This window comes from Musca domestica, unplaced genomic scaffold (genome assembly GCF_030504385.1).
Source record: "Musca domestica strain aabys unplaced genomic scaffold, Musca_domestica.polishedcontigs.V.1.1 1, whole genome shotgun sequence".
In the NCBI taxonomy this organism is placed as follows: domain Eukaryota; kingdom Metazoa; phylum Arthropoda; class Insecta; order Diptera; family Muscidae; genus Musca; species Musca domestica.
Window position 1 is genome coordinate 51,726,445 of NW_026712114.1, and position 23,870 is coordinate 51,750,314.

Here is a 23,870-nt window from a genome sequence, read left to right on the forward strand (position 1 = left end):
GAAAATGAGATACATCGGTCCACGTTCTGGTACAGTCCCCATATAACGGTACCTCCCGATATTCGGTATTTTGATGATTTATGCCACATTTTTTCACTGATTTGTCTAAAAATTGGTATTTGTGGATCGTAATGGGTTCTAGTTCGTGTGGCGAAACATTGTATGTATAAGTCCACGTTTTTGTATAGCCCCCACACAAAGGTACCTCCCGATATTCGGTATTTTGATTATTTTTGCCACGTTTTTTCCCGGATTTGTCTAAAAATTGGTATTTGTTGGTCATAATGGGTTCCAGCTTCGGTAGCGAAACATTGCATGAATGGGTCCACGATTTGGTATAGCCCCCATATAACGGTACCTCCCGATATTATGTATTTTTATTGTTTTTGCCACATTTTTTCACTGATTTGTCTAAAATTGTTATTTGTTGGTCATGATGGGTCCTAGTTCGTGTGGCGAGAAATTGTGTGTATAAGTCCACGTTTTGGTATAGCCCCCATACAAAGGTACCTCCCGATATTCGGTATTTTGATTATTTTTGCCAAATTTTTTCACGAATTTCTCTGAAAATTGGTATATGTAGGTCATAATGGGTCCCAGTTCGTGTGGCGAGTCATTGTAATTATAGGTCCGCGTTTTGGTATAGACGCCATATAACGGTACCTCCCGATATTGGGTGATTTGATGATTTTTGCCACATTTTTTCACGTATTTGTCTGAAAATTGGTATATGTAGGTCATAATGGGTTCTCCGTTGGCGAAACATTGCATGTGTAGGTCCACGATTTGGTATAGTCCCCATATAATGCTACCTCTTGATATTCGGCATTTTAATGGATTTTGCCAAGTTTCTTCTAATGTTTCCTTTACCCTAAGGGGAGGGGAGGGTATTAAAAGTTTGGCCCGGTCGAACTTAATGTTTTTTTTTTTTTTTTTTTTTTTTTTTTTTTTTTTTTTTTTTTTTGGTTTTATAGTCTTTCAGGTCATAATTGCATGCCAATTGGCGCCTAATTTTGCGTGAGGTTAGAGTTAGAAAAGCGAAGAAGCGCACCTGTTGGGATCGACACAGCACAGGGTATAAAATGGCCCATACATTTTGTGTTAAATATCCATTTTCAAACACAATATTTTATTCTGTTTTAATTTTGTTTAAGATTTAAGGTATTTTGTAGTTCCTAATTATATTTTGAAGATTTAATGGGTATAACATATATTTCCAAAAACGGATGAATTTACTTTCAAATTTTAGAATAGTTCACATGTAATGTTAGACAATCTTACTTCTATCTGCGAACAAATGTCTTTTAAAAATATTAAATTAACAGAGCTGGTTCGATGCTTGGCTAGTTTGAAGCGAAAATTTACTTGTGTTTTAAAAGCACAAATATTTGATGATCCTAATCCCAATATAATCTTCAGCTAGGCTTAAATTAAAACAACAAAGAATTCTAACCCATTGTCTCATTGGACTGTTAAAAATCCCATAAAATTATTTGTTATTCGTATGAATGAAAATATGGATATACTATATCCATTTTTTTGGAGCAACAAAATAGCCCTTTACATTTTGTGGAGACAAATGAGAAACGACAAAACTTATTAGAACAGCATCCAACAATATGGTTTTTTTTCACTACCACTTCCATTTGTTATGGCTGGTAGCGGCATTTCTTTTTCTTTGCCATAAAAAAGTTAATATCTACGTTTAGTTAGTATTTCCTTCCAAATTATAGCGATGTGTGAATGGTTGGTCGGTCGGTCGCTCGGTCATGTTTCTCTGGTGTTCAATGAGCGTAACAAAAATCCCCGAATCAATTTCATAGCAATTCAACGCAACGCAGCCAGGGCAACACAAACAATATTGTCGCATTAGTTTCTTTATTTTGTTGGCAACTGGCCTTAAGGATCTCAGCCAAGTTTTTGATTTTATGTGTATGAGTGTGTTTGTAGTGGTGATGGTTTATGGCAGTAGTAGTAGTAAACAGGGTACTTTGTGTCCGGTTCCATATGTGTGTAAGAGTTTCTTGTATTTTTATATGTTTTTTGTTGTTTCTGTATTTTTTTGGGACTCATATGTTTCCAAGTTTAAGCTAGCTGAGATTTATTAAGGGAGTTAGTTTAATAGCGAGTTCGTTTTTTGTGGATGCGTATAAATTTTAATTATAATGTTTTCCCAATAGATTTCAATTCATATATAGAAGTTTTTTTGTTATTCTTTTTGTTGGGATAAATTGGGTTTTGTATACAATTTATAAGGGGTTATGGTAGTGGGGGCAGGAATGCATGTTTTTTGCTAGCCATCTGCCAAAATATCCTTTATTCTGTTTCGTGTTTTTTTCTAATTTATATAAATATCAGGATGTGCGACCTAATTCCATATAGCTTATTTACTATAATACATTCATGATTAAAACAAATGTTATAATAATCTTAACGAACTGCTTTTAAAAATCCCAAATATATGTAGCTTGTATGACGTCAATAAAATTATATCATGAGACAGATGGCGGAATTTATTTTTATTTTTTTTTTTATTAATGTGATGATAGTAAGAATTATTTGATTTTAATATAATTCACAGCTTTTCATAGAAAACACAATTTTGACTTCTTTCGCAAATTATCAAAAAATATAACATTATTTTTCATTCGAATTTCAGGGACAAAAACCAGAAAAATTCGGGTGAGTTGATCTATATTTTTTTTATCAATATTAAAAAACACGTGATATTTAAACAAGTAAAAACTGTATGTTCGCCCTGGTCGTACTTTGAATGCCATCCACCATTTGGGATGAATTTGGCAACTTTCTTTTTTCATAAGCCATTACAATATTTAAATGCGAAACTTAAAAAAAATCGCGAATAATGTCGCAAATATCATCAAAATATCGAATATCGATAGGTACCGTTATATGGGGTCTATACGAAGACGGGAACCTGCACAGACAATTTTCTGTCATAGGCTGTAGTATCCATTGGGAACTTCAAATACTAAATTTGAAACATTTCCGCTGAATAATGTCGCTTAATTCACCAAAATACCGAAAAAGGGAGGTTTCATTATATGGAGGCTATAACAAAAGGTGGACCTTCATGACCCATTTTCAACCAAAAGTCCTGCAGACATAATATATATTTGAGTAAAATTTCATCAACCTACATCATTTCTTTCGGAAGCTAGAGTGATTTCCACAGACGATAGACGGACGGACATCGCTAAATCGACATAGAATTTTATTCTGTTTAAGAATATATATACGTTGTGGGGTCTAAAATTTATATTTCGAGGTGTTGCCCTCCAAGCTATTGTGGAGGATATAAAAAGACAGGGAGAAATCCGTTTCATGATTATTATATGTTTTTATACCCTCCACCTTGAAAAGTAGGAAAGGTATTTTGTCATTCCGTTTATAACATCGCTACATATTCGTTGTAGACCCCAAAAATATGTCCGTCTGTATTTCTGTATGTTGAAATCACGATATAGCTCACATTATTTGTACGTAGAGGTTCAAAATTTAATACAACAATGTATATTGTGTCTAGGTTGGTTGGTATTGAAAACGAGATATATTTTTTATGATTTTCGCCACATTTTTTTCGCGGATTTGTCTTAAAATTGATATTTGTGGGTCGTAACGGGTTATATCTCCGGTGACGGATCATTGTATGTATAGGTCCACGTTTTCGTATAGCCCCTTGTAACGATTCCTCCCGATACTCGGTATTTTGATGATTTTTGTCACCTTTTTTCAGGGATTTGTCTAAAAATTGGTATTTGTGGGTAATAATGGGTTATAGCTCCGGTGGCGGAACCTTGTATTCGTACTTCCCGATTTTTGGTATTTTGACTCCAAAAGTGTCATCTATAACAAATTTCCGAATTTTATATCTATCCCTTCACTCCATACCTAATATAGTACCATTCAGTACATTTCGTGCAATTATAGTACACATTTCAGAAACCACCTCACATACACATTATATTTACAGGGTGAGATAAAAACTGCAACAAGGTCAAACGCCATAATTTTTCATTTTTTTTAATTTTATTGAATGAAAGCAAAAATTGTTGGAAATAGCATACAATTTTAGAATAAGTTTAGATTTGTTCGAATTGGTCACCTTTGGCACGGATTATGGCCTTCAAACGGCCAATAAAACAATCACACGCAGCCCGAATTTTGCTCTGCGGTATTTTGGCCCATTCCCGGCGAAGTGCTTCGTTGAGGTGTTCGTCACTTTGGTATTTTTTAGTGTCAACATTGCTCTCCAAAATATTTCAGACACAATAGTCCAACGGATTGTTATCCAGAGATTTTGGTGGCCATAGTGCACTAGAAATAAAGCGAGGAACCTGACTAACCATTCTTGGATGGCGCGTGCTTAGTCCTCTTGGAATGTCCAAGGTCTGCGGCCAAAATGTTTTTGCGTGCCCAACCCTTTAATACACCCTCCAGAATATTTTAGCGATAATATTCGTCATTTATTCTGATGCCACTGTCGATTAATACGAGCGGAGAGCCACCATCGGCTGTTATGGCGGCCCCCACCATCACCATGGCCGGCGCTTGAGTTCTGGTGCCCAATCGAAGGTGCACATTTTCAGCTAACCTCTTTGGCAAGTAAAGAAGACCATTTTGTTTGTTTACAAACTGCTGGACAACAAATGTTTTCTCATCGGAGAAAATCAAATTCGGCTGTTCACCACTTTAGGCCAAGCGAAGCAACACGTTAGCTCTTTTGAGCCTATTTTCTTTCAGTTACGGTGTAAGTTCTTGCACTTTTTGGAATTTCAATGGCTTTATCCCGAGCTCATTTTTCAATATTTGCCGAATGGAATATTGCAATATGTTCAGCTCACGAGCCTTTTTTCAGCCACAGCGACGCAGGTTTCGATCAAGTCGCTTCTTAATTTTTTGAACTGTTTCTGCTGATGTTGCTGTTTTCTTCCGTCCACTTTCTTGACGTCGGGCTACACTTCCAGCATCACGGTAACGAGCGATAGTACGAGACGCAAAAGATTTATTCACATTTAAATGCTGGAGTGCTCTAACGATAGCCACTTTTGATTTTCCAGCCAAATATAAAGAAATCACATCATCACGCTTGAATTCCATCACGAATAACTTTTTTTCTGTAAAATTCTCACAAAAATGCTTTTGTACGCTTGTAAACAATAAAATGAGCTATCACTGGAGTAATTTAAACAGCTTTCGGACGAGTGGCTTAGAAATTACCACAGTCTGAAGTTGGTCGCAGTTTTTTTCATCTCACCCTGTACTATTGTAGGGCATAAAACAGTCAAAAACTTTGAAATAACATACCGAAACCCCTTAACAATGACATATATTGCAAATTAAAAATAAAATGGCGGATGAAACACTTAAGCATGACGGCGACTGTAATAGGATATAGTCGGGTCGGTCATAAAAATAAAGTAAGCTTTCCGAGAGCTTGTAATCCATCCCGCATTAATTACAACTCAACCAACAGTATAACTCTACCTTTCGTTTCATAGCTCACCAAAAACCATTCTGTTCTGTGTTTGCAAATTTAATTTCAGTTTCATTGATTAATATAATATTTATTCAATAAATAAATATATAATTTTACCACAATATTTAATTTTGTCAATATTAGGCGCACACAACCTCTAATTTGTATGTGTTCACGGAATACCGCTTACATTCATACGGAACAGAATCAATTTAAATTTATGAAAATGAATTCTAATTAAAACGCAAATTGTACCTTTAATAATTACCATTGCAGAGATGTGCGAATGTACGTGTGTTTGTACAATGTACATACATACGTTTCGCCGCTCTCAAATGCAATTAGTAACAAACAAACCATTGAGCGAACGACCGCACGGCCGCCAAACACTCAGCCAGCCATACAAGCGATTCGAACAAAAAAAAAAGTATGGAAAATACGAAAAATACCTCGGATATATACAAAATAACCACAAAACAATTATAAACTTAATAAACGTGTTAGTTTTCCATGTTTCGACACCGTTGCCACCCGTATCCGTGGCTCCCTAGAGCGGCTGCTAGAGGGGAAGCTTTCCTACTTACCATTCGTTCACTAACCCCCCCACGCTCTTTGGGTTCTGGGAGCAATTTGTGAAATTAATTTCCGTATGTTGCGCTCGCCGCTAATGTAGCCGGTGTTCTATAAGGACTCTCCACAATCATTTTTGAAGAATACTTTAAATTAATAGTTTGCAGAAAATATTTGATTAAATAAATGATGGACCGGAGGCCGGAAAACTCACACATACACACAATTACGCATAAATGCAAACACAGTGCAGTGTTCATACCTGCATACATAAATCGATTGCCAGACGTGCAAGACAAACTTTTCATTGATATTATGATGCTGATGATGATGGGATGCCTGCATTCGGAAAATCTTTTTGTATTGACTGCATAGACATAATTTATTATTTCATTGCGGCAAAAAACAGTGTCTGGGATTTTTTTTTTTAGAAATTAGATGTTGTCTGTTTTTCCCCCAGATTCCATGTTTGGAATTTATTGGTATTCGTTTGCCAGGTCGACTATGGTCATTATTTGAATAAGAGTTCACCAAAAACATGCAAGTATTTTAAAAACAGCAGTAGAGGAAATCGGCATTTTCAAGAAAGAAGGCAAATTTGCCTTGCAATAATTTTGAATTAAATTTTCCTACCAAAAATACTTATAGAATTCGATAAATATACTACTAGCTGGCCCAGTCTACGTTGCCGGTCCGTAGTTTTAGTCTGTAATGCATAGTTTTAAAGCGTAATAATTCCCAGATCTGGCTCATATGTGTGACACAATTTTAATACCCTCAGCCATATGGTTACAGAGGTCAAAACGTGCCTAGTCGAAATAACGGTTTTAGACGCTAGGTATCTTTGGACCAAATCCGTTTCAGGACTTTTATAGTCGATCTAGCGATGCCCTTCCGTTTTTCTACCTGTCTGGCTGGCTGGTACGCACGATAACTCTCGAAGGGAGTATCCCATTTGATCCAAACTTGCTATATTGTGATATTATTTTCAAACTTAGATCGAGTTCGGGGATGGCCACTATCGGACCACTCCTTCTGGTACCTCCCACACAAAATGTCAAAAATTTCAAAGAAAATAATTTATTGCCCAGAACGACAAAGGATAATACAATTTTGTTCCAACTTTACGAATCCTAATAATTTTGTCAGGTGCGAAAATGAAAAATAGCGGTCCAGTCCATCGGGTACCTCCCCCACGAAATGGTCAATATTGGCACATTCTTTCGGAACCTACTCCATAAGGGTTTAAACATTTGAATAATCTAACAAAAGTCAAGATATTTTTAAATAATCGTACATTTGCTGAAGGTATACTTCTGTCGGCAGAACCGACGGAAACTTTTTAACTTGTTATTATAAATAATGACTCAACTAAATAGAAAAAATGTCAATACAGGTGTTTTAAAAAACCGGATCCTATTTTTTAAACATAGGCTTTAATTTGAGAGTCAAAAAAACTGTATGATATAGCAAATCTATTAAAAAGTTTATATCAACTTTTTATAATAGGCTCCGCTCAGTTGTTAGTTCGAAAAGTAAAGAAACCCGAAACCCGCGTCACAGTGGCCGAAAAATGGCTCGTGAGCTGAACATATCGCAATATTCCATTCGGCTCAAAAGGTTGGCACTAAAAAAGGTTGGCACTAAAAAATACCAAAGTGTCGATCACCTCAAGCAAGCCCTTTGCCTGTTTGAAGGCCATAATTCGCGTCAAAGGTGACCAATTCGAACAATATAAATTCAATAAAAATTAAAAACAAGTAAGCAAAGGCTATAGTCGTGTGGGGCCGGCCATGTGATACCCTACAACACTACAATATGTGAGAAGCCCCTCGTCTCCAAATCCATTTTGGAAAATTTCGCTTTTGAAATGATGTCACGAAGCACTGCCCAAATATTACCCTTAGCATTTTGACCAAGGACATCTATCCGATATTTATGCACTCCGTCGTGCTGTTAGTTTTTGTGGTCCATTTTACGGCCTAATATAAACCAATGGTCATCCAAAATGCTAGAATTCTTCACTGTGCTTAACTACCTTCTCAGGCATGTCGATTGGCTTCAATTGTGTGATCAGGATTTTTTTCTGTTTTTGGTTCATTTGAACCTCTAAATATTTTGCGATCATCTCCAAAAGCAGTTTGGCTATATTCGTCAACGAAATCAGCATAAAAAAGCTAGGAGTTCACTTTTTGTGTATTTCGGATATTCCCTGTAAGTAATGCTGGTATTTTTTTCACACAAAATTAGTGGTCCATTGTGCCCGCTGTCCTAAACTCTAAGTTTATGCGAGATTTCGTGTGATTTGGTTTCTATTTGTGACCTTTACAACGGCGACAAAATCAGGAACATTTTGAGTTGCTGGTCCATTTCAACCCCTAAATATATTGCGGACATCTTTGAAGCCCTTCTGAGCCTAACCCTACCTTTGTCAAAAATTTCGTGAGGATCGAATGATAATTGCAATCTGTATATAAATAATAACCCCAACCAGAATCAGAAAATCAAATCAGAAAAAATAAAAAAATGTCACAAAATACTACAAAATCTATATTGACATCATTATTGACATCTTTTTATGCGATTTTTTTAGATTTTATACTTTTATGATAAAAGGACATTCTAAGTTTACAAAATTTGTCAAAATCTCTCCAGTCATTCTGGAGATATAAGCATTTTAGCTAACATCCCCTACCTTTGTATATATACATTGTATATATTTCGCTAAATATATACGATATTTTCACTATCGGCATCTACGTAACGGTCAGAATTGACCTGTTCGTCTATTTGTGATTTCGCCTGTATTAAAAATATTCGCTGTTTAATGGAAAATTTGACTTTTATTTATCACAAATGCTATGGTCTATTCAACCACTAAATGTTACCCGATGACCATTAAAATTGGAAGGCTTCTGCCCAGCCCAAAGCTCTAGCCCCATGCTAACTTTTGCTTCGATTAGTCTATAATTGTGACCTGTAGAGCAACTGCAAACTCATGAAATTTTTCAGTTTTTGGTCCATATCAACCCCTAAATAGTATGCGATCATCTCCAAAAGAAAAATGGTTCTATTCTATAACAATAACCCCTATTCAGACAATAACCCCACCTACATTTTAAATTTCGTGAAGATCGGACCATAATTGCGACCTGTAGAGTGATTACAAATTAACATGGACAGACGGACAGACGGACGGACGGACATACATAGCTAGGTCGACTCAGCTCGGCGAGATAGCAATATCCATATATTTTTTCCTATGTAGGAAATCAATATTTCGTGGTGTTACAAAATTTTTGGCCCAATCAAACTTATAATACCCCCAACACAAAGTATTGTAGGGTATAAAAAATCAAATATTATGGCGTTTGACTTTGTTGCAGTTTTTTTTTTTATCTCACCCTGTATATCATCATCACACACCAGGATTGAGTGGGTATATTTAATTTTCACATCAGATCTTGTAATGATAAAAATATTGGTTTGTGAAATATGAAAATGTTGAACCTTTGTGGGGGAGGTACATGAAGGTATGAACTGATACATCCTATTTTGACACTAGATCTACAATTGATACAAATATTTTATTTCGCGTTTTATGATCTTTATGGCTATTCAAAAATTGAGGCTTTGCGGAAAAACCAGAAGAAATGGGCCCATATCTACCGTCTCCATACCGGATCTTGTGTTGGTAGAACTATTAGGTTGCACGAAAATTAAAAAAAAAGCCAATGTTCATTTCGCGTTTTATGAGCGTCATGATTATTCAAAATGTTGACTCTGGGGGAGGTACTTAATTGAGTGGGCCAATACTGCCCATTTTCGCACCTGACCTAGGACTGATAAACATATAAGGATTTGCAAATTTTGAAAAAAAAAATTAAATGATTGTTTCTTGTTCTATGAGATAAATTATTTTCTATAAAAATGTTGACCTTTTGTGTGGGGAGTTGCCAAAAGGAGTGGACTAGTATTGTCCATATCCAAACTCGAGTTTGATAATAATTTTACCCTCCGTTTGGATTAAAGAAACAAACCTCCCAAGTGTTTGCCACACCCAGTCCCCTCTTGTTTGAGAATGATTAATTGAAACATTCGTTTTATTTAACTTCGTAGCACTGCTCGACATTATCATTATCGATTTCTTGTATTGTTTTCCATTTTCAGCCAGGTGTTTCCTTTGTTTTCCATTGTATGGTTTTTCGTGTTACATACTTCTATTTAGGATTCTGTAGGAGTTTGTAAAGTTCGACAAACTTTATTCATTTCCGAAGTTTGAAGCATACTCACGAATTGTTTTTCCTGTTGTTGTTGTTGATGTTTTTTTTTATTCGGAGAACAAATGATTACAAATTATTCTTTTGGGGTAGTTTGTTTTATTGTGCAGCCTATATTGATTGATTTATTTATTGCCTTTCGTAGAGTTTTTTTGTTGTTTCTGGTAGGTTTTTTCTTATTGCGAATAAAATGATACTAAATAAAGATACACGAACCTAAAGGTGTAATTCTTATTAAAGTAATTCCTTTGAATGAGAAGATTTAGTATTTTCCATAAGTGAGGGTGTCTCACTTCTCTAGAAGGCCTTATTTAGTTAATCCGGAAAATATATGCATAAGAAGAACAGAGAAAATGGTGTATGAATTTGTAGCAGAAGAAAACAAGTCAAACTTTCTTAAATTATGACATGAGAATGTCTGCCTAAAGAAGCCAGCTAATATGAAATTTAAGTCTTCTATGATATTCTCTATTAAAAACTCTTCATAAAGATACGTTGGAGGGTATATTAACTTCCGTTTGTAACTCCACGAAATACTACTGGTGGGCCTTACAAAGTATATCTATTCTGGATCAGCTTAAAATTCTAAGTCGTTTTATCGATAGCCGTCTGTTTGTCTTCTATCTTTGAAACGACTAGCAGAACAATTTTTATTGAGTCTAGGATGGTTGGTATTGAAAATGAGATATATCTACGTCCACGCTTTGGAATAGTCCCTATATAACGGTACCTCCCGATATTCGGTATTTTGATGATATTTGCCACATTTTTCACGGATCTGTTCAAAAATTGGTATTTGTTGGTCTTAATGGGTTCCAGCGCCGGTGGCAAAACATAGCATGTATAGGACCATGTTTTGATATAGCTCCCATAAAACGGTACCTGCCGATATTCGGTATTTTGATAATCCTCTACCACATTTCTTCTTAGATTTGTCTAAAAATTGGTATTTGTGTGTCCTAACGGGTTCTAGCTCCGTTGGCGAGAAATTGTGTGTATAGGTCTACGTTTTTGTATAGCCTCATATAAGGGTACCTCCCGATATTCGGTATTTTTATGATTTTTGCCACATTTTCTCACGAATATGTCTAAAATGTTTCCTTTACCCTAAGACAGAGAGTATTAAAAGCTCGGCCCGGCCGAACGTAATGTTTTTTTTTTTTAGCCCTGACGAACTAAGTTGCTTTTAAGCTTGTTCGTCGTTACATAGTGTTATTTGAGTTTCCAACTAAAAATGCCCACCAATTCATCTTGCATCGAGAGAGAGAGAGAGAGAGAGAGAGAGAGAGAGAGAGAGAGAGAGAGTATATTAAATTCGTCATTCCGTTTGCAACGCCTTGAAATATTCGTCGGAGACATTATAAAGTAAATATATTCCTGATCAGTATAAAATTATAAGGCGATCTCCGTCCGTCTGTTTAAATCACATTATTTAATCAAGGGCTTTGAAATTTGCCAAAAGGGTACATATTATATGCAGGCTGATTGGTGTTGAAAATGGGATGTATGGGTCTATAGTTCCCATATAACGGTACCTCCAAATTTTCAGCATGTGGAAGGTTTCTGCCACAATTTTCAACTAAATCAGCTAAAAATTGATATTTGGAGTTCTAGAAAGGTCTGTTCTCTCCTTGCGAAAAATGTTTGATTAAGGTCCCCTAACTGCTGGTATAGCCTCATATTACGGTACCTTTTTCGGTATGTTTTGAGGTTTCTGCCACCATTTCCAACAAAATAAGCTAGAAATTTATATTTGGAGTTCTAGAAAGGTCTGTTATCTCCTTGCGAAAAATCTTCGACTAAGGTCCCCTAACTGGTATAGCCTCATATTACGGACCCTTTTTCGGTATTTTTGAGGTTTCTACTACAATTTCCATCTAAATATGCGGAAACTTGACATTTGAGGTTCTCCTTGCAAAATATGTTCGATTCAGGTCCACTAATTGGTACAGCCGCCAAAAAACCGTATCTCATGATTTTCGGTTTTTTTTTTGAAGGTTTTTACCACAATTTCCAACCAAATCAGCTGAAACTTGACATTTGGATTTCTTGAAATGCATGTTCTCCCCTTGCGAAAAATGTTCGCTTAAGGTCCACTAACTGACATAGTACCTTTTTCGGTTTTTTTTTCGAGGATTCTGCCACAATTTCCAACCAAATTAAATGAAATGATTGGTTTCGCTATTTGGGTTATTTTTATGCCCTCCACCATACATAGTATGGAGGGTATATTAAGTTCGTCATTCCGTTTGTAACTCATCGAAATAATAATTGTAGACCAAACCATGTGTATATATTCTTGATCAGCGTAAAATTTTAAGACGATTTAGCCCTGTCCGTCCGTCCGTCCTTCTGTTGTAATCACGCTACCGTCAAAACGAAGTAAGATAGGAAGCTAAAATTTAAAGATGGGCTATACCGGTCTACGATATCGTATAGCCCCCATATAACAGTAACCCCGATATTCGGTGTTTTGATGATTTTAGCCACATTTTTCAATGAAATTGTCTAAAATTTCAAACAAGGAGTTCATTGTTAGTACTTTACCCCCAGAATTGTCTGAAGTTATACAGAGGTTATATATCATTTGATACGACCAAAACGTACTCCATCTAGATTCTTTTGGACAGAGTCCGTACAAAGACATTTGGAATCGATCCAGGGGTGTCCATCCGTCTGCCTGTCTGGGTGCCTAGTGCGCACGATAGCTCTCAAAGGGGGTATCCGATTTGGTCCAAACGTCGTACATCATATTATTATTGCCAAACTTGATCGATTTCGGAGATGGGCGAAATCGGTAAACTCCTTCTGATACCTCAACCTTTTAAAGAAAAATTTTCAAAGTTTGCAAATCCAAATATTTTTACCAGTGCAAGGTCAGGCGCGAAAATGAACAATATCGGGTCAATCCATCAAATACCTTCTACACAAAAGTGCAAATTTTGGAATAATTATTAGTCTTATAAAATGTGATTACACAAGGTCTGGTGCGAGGTCTCATAAATTGCGAAATAATCATCCGGTTGTCTTCAAATTCCACACATCCCAATATTTTTATAAGCACAAGGTCTAATGTGAAGATGAGAGAATGTCAGTCCTCTCCTTCTTGTACCTCCCCCCCAAAGGGTCACAATTTTGAATAATTATATCTCACATAAAATGTGAAATAAGCAACGTGGCTGGCACCTTGTAATTTTTATATCAGACCTAGGTCAGATACGAAATTGACAATATTTGCCAACCCTTTGGGAACCTCCCCTACACATTAAGGGTCCAAAGCTTGAATAATTATAACTCAAGTCGATATATCTGCGAACAAACGAATTGGTATTCTGAGTAAAAATATTCTACTCTTTTTGATAAACATTGTGGGGGGGGGGGCATACAATTTCGGCCCCTTTTTGCTCGTTATCCCTTAAGGAGTTGCAACATGACTACTTCAAGTGGAACGATAGAATAATATTTTTTTCCCAAAAACCTTAAAGATCACCCGCAAAGGTGATCTGTTTGATGACATAAATCAGATCTAAACATTGAGGCATGAATTCCTTTAGGAGCATTCTAACATTCTTAGATATTTTTGTCAAACACATTCTGACCTGAAAACCAACCCCATCAACAAAATAATACCACTAAAAATTTAAAAGCTTTTCGCCCACTTCGAATGGTGTAATTTTTAATATTTAGTGAAATCTTTAATAAATTTCCAACTAAACCTTTACACCTCGAACAGGGATTACCTATCAATTTCATATCCACAGCACTTTCGCTCGTTTTGACTTTCTTCGCTGCAACACCGAACCCCAAATGTTACTTCAAAACAAAATTTCTCGAATGAAAGTTTTAAACTCAGGGGACGTTAGCCGACCAGCTGAAATTGCTGAGTTAACATCATCCGTGCAATGTATGGATGGGCTTGAAGGCGGTTCGAAAGTTTTTTTTACAAGGGCCAAAATAATGAAAGGAACAAAATTGATATTTTCAAGACTTTTCCGTTCTAGTGCGACGGGATGCATGTTGCTCATACTCGTTCGGTTCGCTATTTCATACAGCTAGTTTGGAACATGGCAAACATGTATTAGTTACAGCTAAATTGAATTTATTGTTTAAGACTTTTACTTTTGCTTTAATCTTTGGGATCTCATGGGGTTCTTTTTTTTTCTTTCTCGCTGGAGAAAAGTTGGTCTTTGTTTTGAAATGGGAAACAAAAAACACAACAACATGAAACCAAAAAGAAAGAAAGACAAAGTTCTGCCTTTCACACATAGTAGCACAGACACATACGCACACACACACACATAGTTAGAAGCCACCAGACTTTATTTGGTATCCGCCTAATATTGTTTTTGTAAAAAAGTAGCTCTCGATATCCTAGACCCAGTCAGCCAACCACTCCAGCTACGGGTGGTGAAATAGTTTTACATACACTTGAAACAGGACCAAAGGCACAGCAGCATCCATCCGGCTACCCCCTACACAGACATCGAAACATACACACTCACACGCACGCATACACAAATAATGCCTGACGTATTGTGTCAGTGGATAGAGGCCATAAATCATTCAGCATTTGTTCAACATGCTGTCGCTTTTTTCGCTCTCTTTTTGTTGGTAGGCAGCGCTGTCATTGTTGTTGTTGTTGTTGCAGTTGGCATTACTGGGTCATAAGCGGGAAAAGCCATTCCTCTGAAGCGAAAAAAGAACCGGCTCGACATTTCAAACCGAGAAATCCTTTAAACTTTTGAGTTTTACCAAATAATCCGGGTCTTAAATGCGTGGCTTAAATGTGTTTCGTTTTTTTTTGTTCTTGCCTTGCTGTCCTTTCTTTGTGTTTAATAACGCATAGCCATGTACGGACTAGGAGGGCCTGTAATAAAACGAAACCGAACAGAAACTCATTCATCCGTTCGTTCGTTCGTTCGCTCATTCATTCAGGGCAATGTCACCCACGCGAAAATACCAACATTTTTGTTGGAAAGGAAAGGCACACACACAACACCCCTCACAAGGATATCTGTGACATGTCTACATGCTGTAATCGCCAGACATATACGCATGCGATGTCATAACATATCCCGATTACGTTTATTTATATGTCCATGGAGAGTCATGCGGTTTATATGTTTCATAATTTGTATGGCATGGAGGAAGTCAGTCCACTTGGAACTATAACAGTTTGTTTTATTCGTCCTGTGATATCAGCGAATATGCTCTAGATTGCAGAGAACTCTTTAAAATAGTGAAATTATGTTGTGGTAGAAGAAACTGTTTTTTTAAGGAATATTTCAAAATTTAATACAGCTTCGTAAGTAGCAATTCAATTATACTAAAGTAGGCATGAAATCGATTTTATTTTAATTTTTTAAAGAAACTTTTGGCAGAAGCTTTAGAAATTCGATTAAGTTGAGAGGTAGAAAGAAATCCTATCAATGTACTTTATAAATCAACAGAGGTACATTGATAGCTCATACGACGAATTGGAAACAGTATTCCTTTGGAAACTATAAAATATACAATATGGCGATAAAGTAGCTAAATATGCCGGAAACAAATGTGCCATTGAGATGTGTTCCAAATGGGTACGTTAATTTAACGATGATAGGAAGCGATGATTGGTGATGATGGGGAATGACGATTTAGCGATGGTCAGAAATAATGACTCAAATGTTAATCAGGAAGAATGATAAAATGAAGATCAGGAACGACGATTTAGCACAATCGAGAACTAAGAATTCGGTTTATTCTTATTAGATCTGTAAAAGCCTACTATACTTCAAACGATGAACAGACGACAGGGTATTTTTAGGTATTATATGTATTTATATGGTCTCCACAACGAAGATGAAACAAGTAAAAAAGCATTAAGTTCGGCCGGGCCGAACTTTGAATACCCTCCACCATTTGGAACGAATTAGAAAATATTCAAAAAAATAAAATCCATTGAAAATTCTGTTAAAATCTTTAAAATACCTAATATCGGAAGGTGCCGATATATGGGGGGATATACGCTATTGTGGACCTATATAGACAAATCTATGTCTGGGGGTAAAGTACTCACAAGGAACTCCTTGTGTGGATTTTCAGATAATTCCATTGGGAAATGTGGCTAAAATCATCAAAATCCCGAATATCGGGGATACCGTTATATGGGGGATATACGATATTGTGGACCTATATAGACAAATACCTTTCAGGGGTTAAAGTGCTCACAAAGAAATCCTTGTGTGGATTTTCAGAGAATACCATTGGAAAATATAGCTAAAATCATCAAAATACCGAATAACGGGGGTACCGTTATATGGGGGCTATACGATATCGTTAACCTATATAGAGAACTCTATGTCAAGGGGTGAAGTGCTCACAAAGAACCCCGTGTGTGGAATTTCAGACAATTCCGTTGAAAAATGTGGCTGCAATCATCAAAATTCCGACTATCAGAGGGTACCGTTATATGGGGAATATACGATATCGTGGACCTATATAGACAACTCTTTTTGGGAGGGTAAAATGCCCACAAGGGACTCCTTTTGTGGAATTTCAGACAATTCCATTGAAAAATGTGGATAAAATCATCAAAATACCAAATATAGGGGGTACCGTTACATGGGGGCTATACGATATCGTGGGCCTATATAGATAATTCTCTGCCGAGGTATAAAGTAACCACAAGGAACTCCTTGTGTGAATTTTCAGACAATTCCGTTGAAAAATGTGGGTAAAATCATGAAAATACCGAATATCGGGGGGTACCGTTATATGGGGGCTATACGATATCATGAACCTGTATAGACAATTCTCTCTCAGGAGGTAAAGTACTCAAAAGGAACTACTTGTGTGGATTTTAAGACAATTCCATTGAAACATGTGGCTAACATTATCAAAATACCGAATATCGGGGGGTACCCTTATATGGGGGATATACGATATCGTGGACCTGTATAGACAGTTCTCTCTCAGGGGGTATAGTACTCACAAGGAATTACTTGTGTGAATTTTCAGACAATTCCATTGAAAAATGTGGCTAACATCATCAAAATACCGAATATCGGGGGTACCGTTATATGGGGGCTATACGATATCGTGGACCGACCCCATACCCCATCTTCGAATTTGACCTGCCTGCAGACAAAATTTTAGCTTCCTATCTTAATTCGGTTAGACTGTAGCGTGATTACAACAGACGGACGGATGGACAGGGCTAAATCGTCTTAGAATTTTGCGCTGATCAAGAATATATATACTTTGTTGGGTCTAAAATGATAATTTTGATGAGTTATAAACTTTTTTTTGGTGGATGGTATAAAAACTGCAACCAATTTTAGACTGCTGTCATTTCTAAGTCTCTCGTTCGACAGCTGTTAGAATTATTCCAATGACAGTTCTTTTTATTGTTTACAAGCGTATAAAAGCATGGAAAACCACAAGTGGCTATCCTTAGAGCACTCCAGCATACCGTGATACTGGTAACGTAGCCCGACCTCAAGGAAGTGGACGGAGGAAAACAGCAACATTAGCAGAAATGGTTCGAAAAGTAAAGAAGCGACTTGATCGAAACCCGCGTTTCAGTGGCCAAAAAATGGTTCGGGAGCTGAATATATCGCAATATTCCATTCGGCAAATATTGAAAAATGAGGTCAGAGTAAAGCCATTGAAAATCCAAAAAGTGCAAGAACTTACACCGCAACTGAAAAAAAGAGCTAACGAGTTGCTTCGATTGGCCGAATGTGGTGAATTGCCGAATTTGGTTTTCCCCGATGAGAAAACATTCGTTGTACAGCAGTTTGTAAACAAACAAAATGAAACGCCGACCATAGTGATGGTGTGGGCCGCCATAACAGCCGACATCAGAATAAATGCCGAATATTATCGCGAAAATATTCTGGGCATGCAAACATATTGGCGCTGACCTTGGATATTTCAACAGGATTCAGCAGCATCGCACTCACCATGCGCCACCCAAGAATGATTACAAAATGAGGTTCTTCGGTTCATTTTCAGCGCACAATCGCCACCAACATCTCCGGATACCAATCCGTTGGACTATTGTGTATGGAGTATTTTGGAAAGCAAGGTTGACATTAGAAAATACCAAATTATCGGTCACCTCAAGCAAGCGCTTCGCCTGGAATGGGCCAAAATATCGCAGAGCAACATTCGGTCAGCGTCTGACGGTTTCATTGGCCGTTTGAAGGCCATAATTCGTGCCAAAGGAGACCAATTCGAATAAATCTATAATTATTGATGCTATTTCCGACATTTTTGCTTTCCCTTTTTTTAGATTTTTTTTTCGCACTATACTTGAAATAAATCAAATGTGTGGGTACCTTTGTATGGAAGGTGTACCAAAGAGTGAACAGTTTTGACATTTTTGCTTTCAGAATTCAAATTGCCAAATTTCATCAAAATAGGTTTAAAATGTTGGCCAAAATCTTGAAATCTCCCAAATTGGGGGTAGGGTGCTATGTAAGCTGTATCAAAAACATGTTTAGTGTTGAGAATTTTTTGCACATCTTTTTGTTACCCAAAACAAAAAAATATTAAATTTCCACAAAATCGATTGAAAACATATTATAAAATCCCTCCAAAAAAGTAAAATCGTGGATAGAGTTCTATGGGAGCTGCATCAAATTGTGGGCTCATATTAACATTATTTTGCAAGGACATCAGCTATCGATTAAGGATATCAGGTTTACAGATGACAATATGGGCACCTAAACTTTGACCAATCTTCACCATTTTTAGATTACATTATTTTTTTAAATTTTTTTCTTACTCATTTAAATTTTGTTGAGGAGGTACCAAAATGAGTGGGCCAGAATCTGCCATCTTCACACCAGAACTTGTTTTGATAAAAATATTAAAATATGCTAAGTTTGAAAAAAAAATTGGATGTTCACTTCGAATTTTTGAACAGCATGGCTATAAGATTTTGGAACGTTGTGGGGGAGGTACCAGAAAGAATGGGCGGATATATTCCGTTTTTTTCACATCTTGCATCAATGAAAATTCTGGGATGTGTGAAATTTGAAGACAGTCAGAGTAATAATTGTTTTAAAAGAGTTATAATTATTCCAAATTTTGACCCTTTGTGGGGGAATGGGCCGATATTGTCAATTTTCGCACTTGACCTAAGACTCATACGAATATCGTTTAAACTAAATTGGATGACCCTTTCCTATTCTGTAAGGGAAATTATTTTCTATGAAAATGTTGACTTTTTGTGTGGGAGATACCAAAAAGAAGTGGACTGATATTGTCCTTATACTAAATTTGGTATTTGAAGTTCGTAAGGGATACTACAGCCTAAGACAGAAAATTGTCTGTGCAGGTCCATGTCTTCGTATATGCCCCATAAAAGGGTACTTCCCGATATTCTGTATTTTGATGATTTTGGCTACATTATTCACCGATTTGTTTCAAGATTCGCATTTGTAGGTCCATGTCGTCGTATAGACCCTATAATAATAGCTTCATTCGGTATTTTTAAGATTTTAACCGAATTTTTAACGGATTTTATTGTTTTTGAGAATTGCCAAATTCGTTCCAAATGGTATTCAAAGTTCGGCCCGGCCGAACTTAAAGCTTTTTTTACTTGTTTTTTACAAAAAAAGAGAAAAGTGAGGTTTTTAAACGAAATTTTTATACCCACATTCGATTGAGATGAAATTTTGCACATATCATTTGTTTGGCCCAAGGACGAACCCTATTGAATCGGTCAAAATTTAGATATAGCTCTCATATATACATATCTTCGCCCGATTTGCCTTTTATTGTGCACCAAACGTGTAATATCAGTCCGAATAGTATAGAATTTTGCACATACAACCAGATTAGGCCTAAAAATAAGTATGCCAAATTTTATCGAAATCGGTTCAGATATAGCTATAGCTCCCATATATATTGTTCATCCGATTTGTTTTTTTTTGTCCTCCGCAGCCGTAATATGCACTCTGTAACAACAACATTTGAGGAAATATATCAAATACAGCTCAGAAATACCTTTGCTAAATTTTATCGAGATCGGTTCGGATTTGAATATAGCTCCCATATATAAGTTCGTCCGATTTACCTTTTATTGTGCACCAAATGTCTAATATTTGCCCAAATGGGATGACATTTGGTTTCAGACATTTCGATTCAGATATAGCTATAGCTCCAATATATATGGTTATATATATCTTTCTATATCTTTATCCGATTTTAAATTAATTTAGCACCAAATGGGAAATACAAGTCCGAATTTAAAAGATACAAATGATTCGGCATATTTAGTCCTTTGAACATTAAATTATAATTATAATCATAGCGTGTATGATTTAATTCTCCCATAAAAACTTTTAATTGTTATGTGGAGCTCTACTAAATTAGCAAATTAGGTATCAAAAAGTCGGCCTCGCCCGACTTTAGGACTCTCTTTACTGGTTTTTCATTTATAATTTTAATAAAAAAGAATCCCACTTCAGGTGTGGTGATATAAAGCAGCTAGCGGTCTATAGCCTTTGTTTCTTTTTCTCTTAAAAATCTCATTCGAATGATAGGCCATCCGAGACACGTGCATCATTAGATGGTCAAAAAAACCAAATTTATGCCACACACATATCATACCTTAGAGTTATGTATGTTTTTATTATTTCACTACTCACATTCAAGTTTTGACTGATTATCTGCCTTCAAAAAATTCCAAAAAATATTTAAATTTTATATCCTAGTTATGTGGAGAGTGGTGCATTTGCTTAATATTCTGTCGTACTCGTTATTGGTAACCAATGCCATTGGAGGCTCTCATTTCATCTCATTTTTATGTTTTTTTGGATTTTATACCATCACATTTGTTATCCTGCACGGATAATAATATGACTCAGTGGCTGACTGGACGTAGTATTATTTTAGCTTGTTACCTTCTACTAGACACGAGCTTGCTTTTTTGCAAATGTTACCATTCCAAAAGTGAATGCTCCTGTCAGAATATGTATTTTTTGCCAAGCCATGTTTTAGCGGTAGTCGGTCTAAGTTGAATTTCCTTTAAATGTTCATGCAGAGTGTGTGTGTATGTGTGTTTGTGTGTCTGTATGTGCCGATATTGTTTTTGTGTGTGTGTGTTTGACTAGCAGAGGATGTGGTGTCGTTGCCTATGGCATAGTGGTTTATGTTGAAATTTAATTTGTGCGGTTCTTTTGACCTGTTGTTTTGGCACCTTTTTCGAGTCGCTATCCTCTGGGCGTATTATCTGAAAAAGACTTGCTTTGCTGTTGTATGCATGTAGATAATTGCTTTCAAAACTGAACGAAGCACAGTTACTAGTTGATGTCATATTAGTTATGAGCACGTTATTCGAATAAATTAGGTTAGCTTTTTCTGTCGGCAAGGGGAATTAAATTTAACAATGTAGTATGTTTTGAATGTCTGTGGTCTGAATTTGGGGAAACAGGAATCTTGGGTATTTAAAATACAATTTTGAGGGTGATTTGGGACTTCTAAATGGATTTATATGTACAGCGTGAGATAAAATAAACTGCAACCAACTTCAGACTGCTGTCATTTCTAAACCACTCGTCCGACATCTGTCAAAATGATTCCAGTGACTGCTTATTATATTGTTTACAAGCGTACACAAGCATTTTGGTGAGAATTTTCCAGAAAAAAGTTATTCGTGATGGAATTCAATAGTAATAGTGTGATTTCTTTAAATTTGGCTTGAGACCCATAAGTGGTAATCTTTAGAGCATCCCAGCATTTAAATGTGAATAAATTTGTGTCTCGTACGATCGCTCGTTCCCGTGATACTGGTAGTGTACCCAGACGTCAAGGAAGTGAATGGAAGAAAACAGCAACATCAACAGAAATGATTCGAAAAGTAAAGAAGCGACTTGATCGAAACTCGCGTTGCAGTGGCCGAAAATGACTCGTGAGCTGAACATATCGCAATATTCCATTCGACAAATATTGAAAAATGAGCTCGTGGTAAAGCCACTGAAATTCCGAAAAGTGCAAGAACTTACACCGCAACAGAAGGAAAATAGACTCAAAAGAGCTAAAGATTTGCTTCGTTTGGCCGATAGTGGTGAACTGCCGAATTTAGATTTCTCCGACGAGAAAACATTCGTTGTCCAGCAGTTTGTAAACAAAGAAAATTGTCAAAGAGGTCAGCTGAAAATGTGCACCTTTGGTTGGTCACCAGAACTCAAGCGCCGGCCATGGTGTTGATGTGGGCCGCCATAACAGCTGATGGTCGCTCTCCGTTTGTATTAATCGACCGTGGCATCAGAATAAATGCCGAATGTTATCGCGAAAATATTGTGGAGGGTGTATTAAAGCCTTGGGCACGCAAACATTTTGGCCCCAGACTTTGGACATTCCAACAAGACTCAGCACCATCGTACTCGGATCGCGCCATCCTGGAATGGTTACAAAATGAGGTTCCTCGCTTCTTTTCCGGCGCACAATGGCCCCCAAAATCTCCGGATACCAATCCGATTCACGGTGAATGGACCAAAATATCGCAGAGCAACATTCGGGCAGCGTGTGACGGTTTCATTGGCCGTTTGAAGGTCATAGTTCGTGCGTATTAAGCGTCTGTAATACCAGAAAGTCTTCTTTGGGAATGCCAACTGGTTATGTAATAAAAAACCACCTAGTTTTATATTAGAATATTATTTTCGCTTTTAGTCCTTGATGTCCTTCTATGAGAAGCCAACTATCCTTTTAGAAAAGGTGCATATGTCCATTTATGAGAAGGCCATTTGTTCTTCCATGAGACTGTGATCTGTTCTTCTATGAGACGGCCATCTGTACTTCTATGAGAAGGCATTTGTCTTTCATAGAGGAACATATAGCCCTCTCATATGTTCTTCTATTAGAAGGCTATATGTCCTTCTATGTGAAGGACATCTGTCCTTCTATAAGAAACCATCTGGTCTTCTTTAAGACGACTTTTGGTCTTCCTTAAAAATACCATCTTGTCTTCTATGAGAAAACCATCTTGTCTTCTATAAGAAATTCTTCGGGTCCTCAATCAGAAGATTTTCATATATTTTGTGAGAAGGTCATGAGAAAACGATCTGGTAGGATCTATAAAAACCTTTATAAGTTGCTGCAGAAGAACTTTACAAGGTTTCTGCCGCTTATTTCAATTAATTTAGACCCCACAAAATATATGTATTCTTGATCAGCTAAAAATTCTATGTCGATTTAGCGATGTTTGTCCGTCTGTGGAAATCACTGTAGCTTCCGAACGATATGAAGTAGGTTAATAAAATTTTACTCAAATGTATATTATGTTTGCTGGACTTTTGGTTTGAAAATAGGTAATGTAAGGGTTGCCCATATTCGACGGACCTTTGGGCCCATTCCAATCGACGAGGCTTGTCCGCAGGCAACATTCTTTGCGTCAATTGAATTTTGTACGGGAACAAATGCAAATCAATGCGAATAATCCGTTGTAAAGTCCATGCCCAACTGCTGAGAACGGCGTTTTTTGGGATGTTCTTGGGGACCTCTCAACACTGGCTCGTACGGCAGCT

The 23,870-nt window shown here is 36.7% G+C and overlaps 1 protein-coding gene across 10 annotated transcripts in view; it reads left to right on the forward strand.

The window, feature by feature from the left end:
- Positions 1-23,870, forward strand: part of LOC101901213 (uncharacterized) — a 363,731-nt gene that overhangs the window by 13,229 nt on the left and 326,632 nt on the right. For 7 of the 10 annotated variants that reach the window (XM_059124070.1, XM_059124054.1, XM_059124102.1 and 4 more), the window contains exon 2: positions 2,660-2,682. The exons of the other annotated variants lie outside the window; for them this stretch is intronic. The gene's annotated coding sequence lies outside the window, so the exon portion shown is untranslated. The remainder of the gene's footprint in view (positions 1-2,659; positions 2,683-23,870) is intronic. 10 annotated transcript variants of the gene reach the window in all.